At 42.0% G+C, this 12,605-nt stretch overlaps 1 protein-coding gene across 1 annotated transcript in view; it reads right to left on the reverse strand.

Annotated features, from left to right (window-relative positions):
- TRABD2B (TraB domain containing 2B) overlaps positions 1-12,605 on the reverse strand; it is a 238,375-nt gene that overhangs the window by 82,803 nt on the left and 142,967 nt on the right. The window lies entirely within an intron of this gene.

The following is a 12,605-nucleotide window of genomic DNA, read 5'->3' on the forward strand; positions in this document are numbered from 1 at the left end:
TGCTTAGGTAGGCTGTCTTGTGACACTTTCTTACAGTCACAGTGATCCAGCGTTGCAACTAGCCTGCTCTTAATGTAACCCCTTTGCTTTTTAAGATATAAGTTTTATTTTCCTGTAGTTATATCCCTCTCTCACCCAGCAGGAAGGAACTGTCAACACAACTGAGTTTGTATTTTGCTAATTCCAGACTGGCGCCCATGCCTGGAGGATGCTTCACCCAGTCCCTACTCTGCTGCCTCCTTGGTGAAGCTCAATCTAACACCTCCTTAGTTACGGCCAAATTATGGTAACATCTGTTTCATTCTCTGGATCTAATGGAAACGGTTTAACATTTGACAGTCTGCAAAATCCTGAACAAAAAGTTTGGTAGAAAACACCATTAAGATATTTTTCCTGATCAGTGAAGCCAGAAACATGCATATTGTAATGGATTTGTTTGGAGAATGAGCTCTTCCAGTTTCTAGGAAGGAGTGAGTTGGAGTTTACATCACAGCCTTTTCCTGATCAGGAACGTTAACAGAAAATCCCTCCTTCTGCCAAAGCCAGCTCTTTCTATAGAGGAACATAACCCTGTGAAACTTCCACCTTCCACCACATTCAAGGAAAATTAGCCTATGGGTTCAAATGTTCTTAACAGATGTGCAAAAACAGAGTAGCCCATCTCACCATGTACTGCAGCTACTTTCCTTCCTTACTCCACAGTGTCACCAAATTCCAGAGTTTTCATCTCGAGGTTGTATTCGCACTTTGGTACCTCCAGACAAGAAAGCTCTGAATATTAACATACACCCTCTAAATGGCTCTTTGAGGAACTCCAAGAAGTGAATGACATCCATCTACAGTGCTACTCCTTCTCCAGGATAAGTCTGTAAGAATTTGATCAACAGTGCCAAAGGCAATGGCCTTCAAAAAGATCTCAAACCCGATCCTTTCCAGAGACAGGTGTTTTTGTCAGATCAAAAGAGAACATAAACTAATCGGGTCCAGTAAGGCTCCAAACACAACATCTGAAAGCAAGCTGACAGAACTCTGTAATCTGACAATGACAGCAATGGTAGGAAATGTGCACAACTCTTGCATGCAAGCATTTAAGAAAAAAAAAAAAAGTTTGTGAACAGACTTCAGCCTATGGCTTGTTTGCAAGCTGTTAACTTTGTGCTTTTTGTCACTCTCAGGATGCAATTAGCGTAATTTGGCTTCTTGATTCTTTAGTTAAGACTAAAAACAAAATAAAGAATACAAAGTCAACAACTAGTAAGCAATGAAAACACATCCACGAGCCAATATCTTTGCATTCAGTAGAACACAGAGCCCCAAGAACAATGCTTTCCTCAAAATGACATAATCACGCCCTTTTCATGGGAGGCAAGAAGCAAAGAAGTATTTTTCTCATGTTGTCTTACACAAGAGGAATTCAAGATGTGGCTTAGATCACTTAGGAAAGTCAGATTTGTTTAATTAGATATTCTACAAGTGACTAAGGAAATGATCAAAACCATTTGGTGTCTTCAAGTTGTGCAATATTTACACTACATAAATACGGCAATTCCATTTTAACCTTGTTTCCAAAGAACATGAGGCTTACGGGATTCTGTTGTCCCTTTGTGTATAGGCTTTTGACTTTATCATCTCCCCTGAAGGATTCTGAACCCACAGGCAAATTTCAAATCTGTTAGACAGAAGAGAAACTGTCTCCAAGACAGTCCCTTCCTATACGTTTAATGAAAATAGATGACTGGATAGAGACTTGCTGATCTCTCCTGTGGAAGAAAAAGTTGCAGGGTGAGCCTTATTAGGGAAATCAGAGACCCATAAAGATAATACGAATGCCCTAATTAACAGAAACGCCTCAGTTACAGTTCAAACTTTATTAGGCCACTGGGAATCCAAGCAAATGACCTAAGACCATAGGAAACCAAGCTTCGTTAATGTCACTGCTCACGGAAAAGTGTGAGTGCTTGAGGATCAGAGCTTAAAGCCCAAATGGCTCCACACGGACAGACCTCCAGCTTAAGCATTTAATTCCCCTTGCCTGGGATCTCACTTACTCTGTGAATCCACTGCATCCAGCACAGCTGAGCTCTACCCGTGGGTGCCTCCTGGGTGTGTGAGCAGCACAATGCACAACAGCATCCTAACACAGTGCAAGCATGGCTGCACTATGAGAGAGTTACCATGGGCAGTACAACAACACTTATTTCACATGAATTAATAAGGCCATCCCATAAAATGAGCCTTAAAAAAGGTCCGAGACAAAACCAAGGGCTTTTCAGGGAAGGGGAAGATTCTTCATCTTCACATTAAAGGCACCTTCAGCCTTCAACAAGACCAAACATACGCTTGTAACAAGAGCACTTTCATTACTTAACATCTTAATATTCAGCGTTCTGCTGCTTTATTTCATGTGCCTGCATACGATACTGAAAGGGTTTTCAAAAATAATTATCTTTGACCCATGGGTTTAAACCCCAGGTTTAAACACAAGCAATTGCAGTCCATGGAAGGGGATAAAATTCCAGGAGATAAGATCAACCCATCAAGCAGCTTCAAAACTCGAAAGGCGAAGAGAGACCATTTCATTTTTATTATTTATTTTAAAAACCAATTAAAGCTCTCTCAAATATTTCTGACCATCTAAAAAAAAGCATTTCTTATATGTTATAAAGAGAAGAAAAAAACAGAAGTAAGAGAATGAAGTGAGGAAATGGATGCTGGATTCTGCTAAACTATCAAGGGGAATCTTACCAAACGTCAGACTCCTCAAGCTGAGTGTATTTGTTTAAAACATTTCGCTTACCAGCGGACCGAGGGGGCAATTTTCAGGGTAGAAGTTCTGCAAATATTTTTAAGTAGAGTTTTAATTGACCCAGTTTGACATTAAAAGCACTTTTTAAACTCTTGATATTGTTAGCCATTTAAGATAAGTGGCAATAAATACAGATTAATTGTAACACGTGAAATGAAATCTTTGAGCTGCGGTAGGCTGCTGAAAAGGCCCTTTGTGTGCCGGGGAGGTGCAGGATCGTGTGTTAGGGTTAGGCTAACAGAATACCCTGTCAAGCTCAGTGAGGTTTTTGGTAGCTCACGCTGTGACCAACTGCAAAGACAACAAACTTTAGGCAAAGGCAAGCGGTGTGATTGGCAGGTATAAAGAAAAACACAAATGTTGGAAGGACAGGCTCCCTTCTGACAGGAGCTCTGCCCAGAGCTGGAGTTACATGCAGGCCAACACTGGAGCTTTTATTGTGTGGGAGATGATTGAACTGCAAACGTTTCATTCAGAAAGACAACTTTGGAGATTCGGGTGTTTCAAGGAGATGCTGAAGAAATGCTACAGATGTGGTGAGTGGCTCCGCTGGGGACGCTGTCTGGTACGTCTCTTCATAATACCAAAGAAAACAAAGCAAGAAAAGCCACCCACACACCTTCCCATTTCCACTTTCCCCAAGCCTTAGATGCTGCAAGACAAGTCATGTCAAAAAGCTGCAAAGGGTCTCAAGGCCTGACTTGTGTCTCATTGGCAGCACTTAACTCATTTGGCCTGGTTGCTGCTTAAAGCAAACAGTGAAGACCAAACACATGGTATGTCAAAACATTTTCTTTTGGTTTTGGCTGCCTGCACTGTACCTCACAAGAGGGATAACCCTACTGATGGATAGAACATGGTTCTGGTTTTTGTTGTTTTGTTTAGTTAAAAAAGAAACGCTTTCAGTCAGATGAATGATTGCGCTTGCCCTTAGGAGTGGTTTCTTTCCCCGCTGAGGAATGATGGACAAGCTTGACCCTTCCATGTGTTCAAGTCCCTCTCTTCTGTGCAAATGAAGATGGAAAGTCTGCTTTGAGGGCGGTGTGTAACAGATGATCCCAAGAGTGAACAAAAGGGTTGGCCAGCACCAGGCTTCAGTTACAATACACAGTAAGACTTGAAAACTGTGCACTGTTTGGTGCTACAATGGGGAATAGAGTTCTCCCAGTGACATAACAAGGATCCCAGCCTTGGGTGAGTTATCCAGTGCTGGTAGCAGCAGGCTTCTTCTGCCCCTCAAATACACACCAAGATGCTCTCCAAGAGAGGACACAAAGCACTTCTGGGTCAGCTTTCTGCTTGCTTGGGAAAAACAAGGCACTTCCATTGGCAGCAACAGAAATCCTAACTCTGGTAGGTTTTAATACACAGAGCAGCTTGCTCAAGGTCAGACAGAGGTAAGGACAGGACACTGGATTCTTGACTCCTGCTCTCAGACTCCAACTAATTCCCTTCATGTGAACGTCAGGCATTTGCTGGAGGTCAGTTTTCTAGGTTTCCCCTGTAGCCAGTGGAATGCTGTCTCTAGAGGGCAATTTCTTCCATCTTAAAATATGTATCTGAGATAAGTGGGAGTATTTCTTCTCTAGAGATTCACGGGTGGAAGGAATCTGATAATCTTACAAAGAAGATGCACTGAATTTTCAGATACCTATAGTTCAAGAGGGAGTGTCCCACCCTAACAATGATCACTGTTACCAAGATACCAGACAATCTTTAAGAATCTCAAGTTTAAAAAATAGCTTAGGAACCAACTCTGGATTAACTTTTCTGCCACATCTGTATTTCACTCTGGAAAGGTTTCAAGTACTGTCCCCATCACCATGCTTTCCCCACACCTTTGCCAAATGGGAAGTGACAACCACCTCCCTTTCTGATTACCTAAGGCCACAAACCAGATTGCTTTACAATTCACGGTTTAATCCTTTCTTTGTTTCTTAAATTTGTTCCTGATTGCCAATGAGCCGTTTGAGGTCTCAAGGGAACAACCTTCAAGTGCTCCTGAACTCTGCACACAGGAATGTCGCCCCAGGCTGCCTCTTGGACTGCTAAGAGTTTCTGATGCTCTTTTCACCCCTTCCTACTCAAGAACATTTTTGGGCATGGTTGATGGCGCATTTGGTCAATTAACAGCAGCGAGACTGCACAGTTTGAGTGCCCACGAATCATTAGGTTTATAGAGTCCTGGAGCCAAGCCTAGGTCACATTTACAAATCTGCCACCTAATATTGCTCTGGCCTTGAGAGAATGAACACTTCATTAGAGTGCAGCCCAGAGATAATGCATGGATCCTGAGATACTCCAGATAATTATTTTCTCTAAACACCACTGCTCTGTTCAAACCACACCGTGACTGATTAACGTACTGCATTCAGCATCCTCCTGCATGCAGATGAACCAACAAAGCTCCACTGCCTACAGAAACGTTTCACCTCCTCACCCCTTAGAGATGTTTTGATGTCTAGTGGAAGTTCAGCTCACATTTTGCTCTTTTAGTGATGAGCACTACGGATTTTACCCTTTCTTCTATCCAATTTTCATGAAACATCTAAGAACATATCTTAGAGACCCTTGTGTTATCTTCAGCCAACAGACTGAAACTTTACAAGGGTAAAAGATACTCACCCACACCTACATATGCACACTCACAAACACCGTGATTGCTTAAGCCTCATTTCCTTAAGAAACCAGATTAAGAATAGCATTGATATCAATACTGAAGTCTGTATTTCTTTGGCACATTTTTTGTTACTTTTAAACCAATCCTCCCAGTGAGAGGTACTGCAAAATTTTCAGCTGGAACCAGACCAGATTGCTAAGTGATAAGAACCTCACAGCAGTTTCACTGTACCTCAAACACCTCAAGGAAAAACACAAAGTGAATGTCAATTCTGTAAAAATATTGAGGTCTGGTGCAGAGTTTCATACTGAGTTCACCCAGTGATAGCTTTCGAGTCTCCAGCTACCTTCTGTGTATAAACACAATTGTTCTGAGCTCGCAAACCTCAGTATTTGAGGTATTTGCCATAATGAAGTACAGAACTACACTAAAAATAGTCATGTTATGTGTTTTAGATGTGTCACGTAAGTTCCAGTCTTGCAACATTATTCCTGGAAAATGGTGGAGATTTCACTTCTGCAAAGGGCTGGAGCCACAGCTGTGCTCCACCAAAGCATGAGCATTTAGATTAAAGCATGTTTACAAGTTCTCTGGCAGAATGGTCGTTGGTTGGTGAATAACAATTCATCAAAGTACTTCAGAAGCCTCAGTGAATATCTCTAGAGAAACAGAAGAAGATCGAAGACACATTCATACGGATTTCTGGCTATTCAACTGGCTCCTCATTCTGTTTCTCTGGAAGTACACAGGAGTAAAGCCTGGTAGCTCTGAAGACATTATCATTTTCTAGTTCACAGCCCTAGAGGTCTGCCAAGAGCAACAACTCCAGGGCTACATCCAAGCCAGTCACCTACGGACTTGCAACAGCCACAGCTCCAGAGCTTCTGCCAAAACACTACAGTGCAAATGCACCAGTATTATCTGGTCTCACTGAGACCTTTTATATTTTTGAGTTTCAAATCTTTAGAAACATCAATTTCCATAGATTGGAGCTGCTTCTCACTCCCCATCAGCCTAGAGCAGACTCATGCTTCATTAGGTCTCTAACAAAGAGCAGAGATGAATCCAAGATTTGAGCACAAACCCAACCTTCTTCCAATTTCAGATGGCAGCTTAACTATTGGACTTGGGCTTCAGCCCACTTTAGTTGCCACCAAAGCAATTTTGTCCGACAGATCCTTGCTGCTTTCTCCATTGCCACTATAAAATGGGTGAACAGTGGCAGAGTTTGTGTTTTGAGTAACTAAAGTTTAAGACATCTCTCCGTGCTGGCTAGAGCTCTAATTATTTCCCCTCTGCCTCTCTAAGTAACTCTATCTTCCCTTTACATTTCTGATACTTAAATATTTTTTTTGGGTAGACGTATATTGCACACATTTTCTTGACACGTCTCTTGTGATCTACCAGAGAAAAACTACAATGGAAAAGGGATTTAATAGGCTTATAAAGAGAGAGGGCATTGATGTTTCCCAGCAATGCGAGAGTAACAGCCTGGCTTAGAGGACTGAAATGACAAATACACGTTGTCTCATCCAGGTGCATATGGCTGTCACCTTGCTGTCAGCTGCAGAGCTACCGTTAATTCACTGAGAATAGGATCTGATCCTAAATCCATAAATCCTTTCTCAGCAAGTTTGCTTTGATGGTATTCCTGGCACAACCATGACCAAGAAATCCTGGAACTCTCTCAAGAACGCCCAGTTTAATGAGATTTCCAGTCCCAGTTTCCATACCAGTAAAAATTCTCAAGAAATCCCCATAATTTACAACTAGGCTTTTTAAAGATTTCACTTTTCTATCTTCTGCAGAACCATCTCTAGCCAACAACTATGCCCTGTCTTTACAATCCATCAAGATCACCAATCCTTCCTCCGCGCTCAGTCCTCCTGTAACTTGCCCCTAAAATGAGCAAGAAGCACTTTGAAGCTGCAGAATCCCAACAGCACAAACAGTAGAAGCTGGCTCCTCACTATGACCAATTCCTCTCTCAGCTCCTTCTCCAGCAGCCCGATTCTCTGACAGAAGAGCTGCAGGGATACAACAGTTCTGGGGATTCCCTGCTCCTCTGTGGGAGGTACAGACCCAGACAGGAGGTGCAGAAGCAGGGAAGATGATCCCACGTGAATCACTACAAGGGATTTGTGCTAACATGTCGGGTTCTAGATTTAAGCATGGTTGAGAAGCCAGATTTCCTTCTGCTTCGGGAAAAACCACATAGCTGGCACTACATTTGAGCTCAGTAACATCTTAATCACTGCAGGAAGCACAAATTTATCACAGCTGAGTTGAGATCCTTGGACATTTTGCAATCTGTATCCTGTCTGCATTTTCACACTAGCAACCCTCAGAAATCTCAGCGGTAGAGGAACACTGCCAATTTGGGGTTCCCCATATAGCCTTTTTAAAGCCTTGCTAGCAACGCTGTTAGATCTGGTTGGGAGTTTTCTGAGGAGACAGTTTTGGGATGGAAAGTGATGAATTGTCTGGCATCCATATTTTGGTTTCAACACTCCTGTTACAAAATCTCGTTATATGGGACCTCTGCTGGTCTCTTGAGAGCTTACAGGGTGGCCTGCAGATTCACTGCAAGCTCTTACATGTTCTTCCCTCCAACCCCCAGCACATTTCACCCCAAGTTTAAGTCCATTCCGGTTCAGCAGTGTTTAAGCCTGGGTGTAAATCTCTCATGATTATTTGCAGTTTCAAAAAGAGTTTCCTGAATTACGTCTACATTTTTACATTTCGGATTTTGAGGAGCAACACAGTGAGGGTACAGCCAAAATCCCTGTATTTTAGGACAGCAGGGGCCAATATAGCTTTCTTTTCTTTGACAAGAGGCAGGCAGGATTAGACTTGCACAGTAGAACTTGGCACAGATATTATAATAAAGATGATATGAAAACGTCAGCAACCCAGAAGAGCTGACATTAACATATGCGTTTCTTTCAATCAAAATCCTACTGTCTGCAGGCAAATCTGAAGGTTAGGACTTAGGGCTGAAACCTAATTCAGTGGAGCAACAATGAGTGGCCAGGCAGGACTCCTTGATGAGCACAATGAAGCCTCTATTAGACCAGAGGGAGTGCAGGGCTTGTCCAGCTTCCCTCAGTAGTTTTAGACTGTGACACCCAAGCAAAGAGCACGTGAATCTGTTCTTTCACTTGCTTTGTCTCTTAGCTTTCCTGGTACATGCAAGAGCAGCCTCAAGATAACTCTCACCACTGCACATGCTGTTCTGTGTTTCTACGATTAACATCTTGGTATACAACAGGGGTTTGTCAGATCAGAATTACAGAAATGAGCCCTCACAATGGCACTTCCCCTTTCACAATAAGTTAGTGGAGTCAGGCTTATTTTGGCTTCTCCACCCCAGGTTCTCTCTGTGCCGACTTAAGCTTCAGGTGAAAAGAAAACATTCAGAGGCTTCCAAACCTCCATATGATACAACATCAACGTACGTAAAGTTCCACTGGGATTTTTTTAAAGGCCTACAGGCTGGATTTGCACTTGGAACAAGCTGTTCCCCAGTAGAGTAACTCCTGATTTACAACCGAGTGTCTGAAAAGAGAATCAGACCCTGCCTGTTCAATGCAGACTTATAAGAAATTCAATTACATGGGTTTGGTCAAAGTTAGCATGCGAAAGTATTTTTAAAAGCAAAGTGATTCTTTACCTTAAAAACTATATTAGTCCATACACAAAAACAGGCCAACGTCACTGTAGGTATCTGGATACCCAAATAAACACAAGCAAAGGGAATTCTAGCATCTGCAAACCGTTAATTCACCCCTTTCTCTTCTCTTTTGTAGGCTTGCCAAGTTCAATCTCCCAGTTGCCAACTTCTTGCTCCGCTGAGACAACCAGAGAGCTACGCCAGTGATGTCAGCAGCAACACTAATCAGTGCTGGACCAGGATGTCTGACCCTGGGGAGAAAGTCTCTTTATATCCCAGCCCACAAGTGCGCTATTTTTTTCCCCCCTCCTCCTCCATTCTACTGAGGACCCAAGAGGAAGAACAGAAAGGGCAGAGCTGTATAACTACAGAAAAAGTACCTTACTTCCTTACTTCCCATGCAAGGCTGTTTGTTCCCAAATAGCACAACAATGGGGGTAACTTTGAGCCCAATCTGCACACAATACTTTATCAGTGGGGAGTGCAAAACATCCATTTGCATATACAGCGTCTTTAAATCCCCAGTCCTCAGCATGCAGCTGGATGTCAGCCTCAAGGCATTTCCTTCCTGAAAAAACACTTTTGAGTATCATATGTGAACCTGGATGCCAGATCTTGTGGCAGGTGCTAATAGCTTTCACAAAGGCCCTCTCAGTGGTTCATGTTGAAGCTGTGTGTAGTACCTACGGCTTCACTCCCCTTCCCAAACTACTCAACACAACTGTGGTTTCCAGTAACAAAGACTCCCACCTCCTGCCATCTTTCCTCCCACCCAAATTCAACAGCCATCTCCCACCTCAGTTAGGACCTTCATCTTTATTTCTTTAAATAAACTTTAAAATGGTAAATATTCAAAACAGTTACATCACCAGTAGCTGTCTACACAGGTTCTCTTCATTTTATGGAGAAAATTAAGCACGTTTCAGTGGTGAATCAGACCAAATATGACCTCAGCCACCTGGGAGATATCTGTCGCTCTGAACTATATAAGGTGATAGGTGAATGTTCCTGCCTTTGGTATCTTCTGTAACCATAATGAGATGTGATGAAATTCCCATTGGGAATCTCTGGAGAGCAGTGAGAAAGCTGGAGCAGAGGACTATGAACATGTTTTATATTCTCCCTGTGCTCTCACATCCTACAGGGAGGCTTGGCATTTACCAGCATATAAAAAACACAGCCACAGCTCTTGCAAATCTCTTCCAAGTCCCAGATAGCATTTAATATTGTGACCAGAGAGTCTGCAAAGACTTCTGCATATACTATATGTAACACTATTACTAACAGTTTAGTTTAGGACAACTTGTGTCATTACTGACGATGCTGGCTGAGAAAAAAACGTATCAGAAGATGGGAGGAATGTACCTTTTCTGAGCAGAAAAATCAAAATCACTCTGCAATAGGAATGAAAAGAGAATCAGACCATGCCTGGCAGGATTATTCCTCTGCTTTAATGGCAGAATGCAGACTTCTACAAAAGAGCATCCCAGGAATTTCAACCTAATGTCAGCCACCCATGCCTAGAGCTGAACAATAGAGGCCTGACTGTATCAGGTGGTGAGCCCTGGCAAAATGCACTGACTCCACTGGGAGCTGTGGTCACCCACACGGCTGCACCATCTCACTGCACTGCAGATGGAGGAGCTGCCCCACAGCTGGAAAAATGCATCCTTCCCTCCACCGTAGCACTGAGCCCCATAGACAGCTCCATCCCCACCCTGATGCGAGAGACACTATGGTGCTTATATTTCAGCACAGAAAAAAAACAACTTTTCTTTTAAATTTTAATTAACCAGAAAAACCATTCTGAAGCCTACTGACTTGGCTGCTAATAAGCTTGAACTGGAGCAGCATCTGAATTTCTGAGGCAATAAATCCAGCACTGAGTTACTAAACTGACAGCTCTCATAAAAGAAAGAAAGAAACGCAACTAAGTAAAACATCCTAAGGAAATTATCCTTCAAATTAACTGCAGACATAAATTTATCCATCTGTTATCATATGTGTTACTTGAAAATTATTTGCCCATAAAAATGAAATAAACCAGAGTGATTTTTCTTCTTAAACATTGACTTCATGTGTATAGTCTTGGTTGCCAAAATATTAACTCTTTTTAACAGCCCGTGTGCTCTTGGCTGCGTCTCTGTTTCTTGACTGCAAATGGGCCTTTATTAATCACATGGATATGTCAGAGCTGAGGCGCTTCAGTGTTACTATGGATCGATAGCACCTAACAGTACATGATGGATATTCAAATCAAAGAACAAGCAAAAAAAACTTCTTCCCCCCCCCCCCCCAAGTGCTCTATTTAACTGCTTTTATTCTTCAGAGAGAAAGATTAACACAGCCAGTACCTGAAAAATATCATTCAACCACACAAACACTAATTATACTCTAGCACAGAAAAACCCCATTTATTGTGAATACAGGCATGGTGAGATTTCCACATTAAGCCTGAATATGGTAAGCCCTGGCAGGAAAAGAATGAAGTGTAAAGGAAGGAGTTGTGCCCCATCTTACCCAAATCCTGTGTTTTTCTTGGAGAGAATAAAGAAATGAAGATTGAAAGGATAAATGGCCATTTTCATTTATGTGCTTTCTAAAGAAATACATTGGAAGTTTGAGTGGTTTCAATGCATTTAACATATGAGTAACACCACAGGAAGGTAGGAGAGGAAACCTATTGAGGTCTATTTCTTATTAAAAAAAAATAATAAAATCAGAATACTGAAAAGCTTAATTTATAACTAGGACTTTTGTTTTAGTATTTCTGAATAGAACAACAAAAACTTTTCAACAAAATAAAAACAGCCCATTCCTCTTTGTGGATCCTCTCATCACAGCTTGCTTCAACTGCTCAGGTGCCCTGAGTAGATGTACTCAGCTACAGGTGCATGGAAGGGGTGGGGGGGAAGGAGGGGAAAGCCCAAACCTCCCATCCATAGCAAAGGCTTTCTAAGGAGAGCCATCTGTCATGATTACCCATTTAATTATATTTCTGTTACCAGTATACACAAATAGCTGCAAGGGTTAGGATCTTTCCAGTCCAAGATCCTGCTGTAAGCCAGTCTACAGCAGATGCAAGCACAGAGGAGGGCAAGAGAGCAACAGTGCCATCTATCCTCCAGGCTTCAGTAACCACCTGCTTAGGGGCTTCTTGAACTGGAAATTACATTAGAGCCACCATGTTCAGTAATCTCTGACAAACCTAGCTCCGTTGCATAGACAATTAGTATTTTTTTTCCTTCTTAAATTAATCCCTATCCAACTATGAGCCACAGCGATGTATTTTCCTACTTTAGAAAATATAAAATAAGATAAAATAGAGCAAAATTCCTCAAACTAAGTATCAGGAAAAGCTGAGATAAAATAGGCTTGGAAAAATGCAGTCTGGATATGCTCAAAAAAATAATAATAATACATAAAGTTGCATTTGTATTAAATCCTGCAGCCTTTAATCAAAATTCCCACCAAACCAAGTAGTGAAAGGCAAGTCATTGCCAAAG

Source organism: Excalfactoria chinensis, chromosome 8, assembly GCF_039878825.1.
Source record: "Excalfactoria chinensis isolate bCotChi1 chromosome 8, bCotChi1.hap2, whole genome shotgun sequence".
Lineage (NCBI taxonomy): Eukaryota > Metazoa > Chordata > Aves > Galliformes > Phasianidae > Excalfactoria > Excalfactoria chinensis.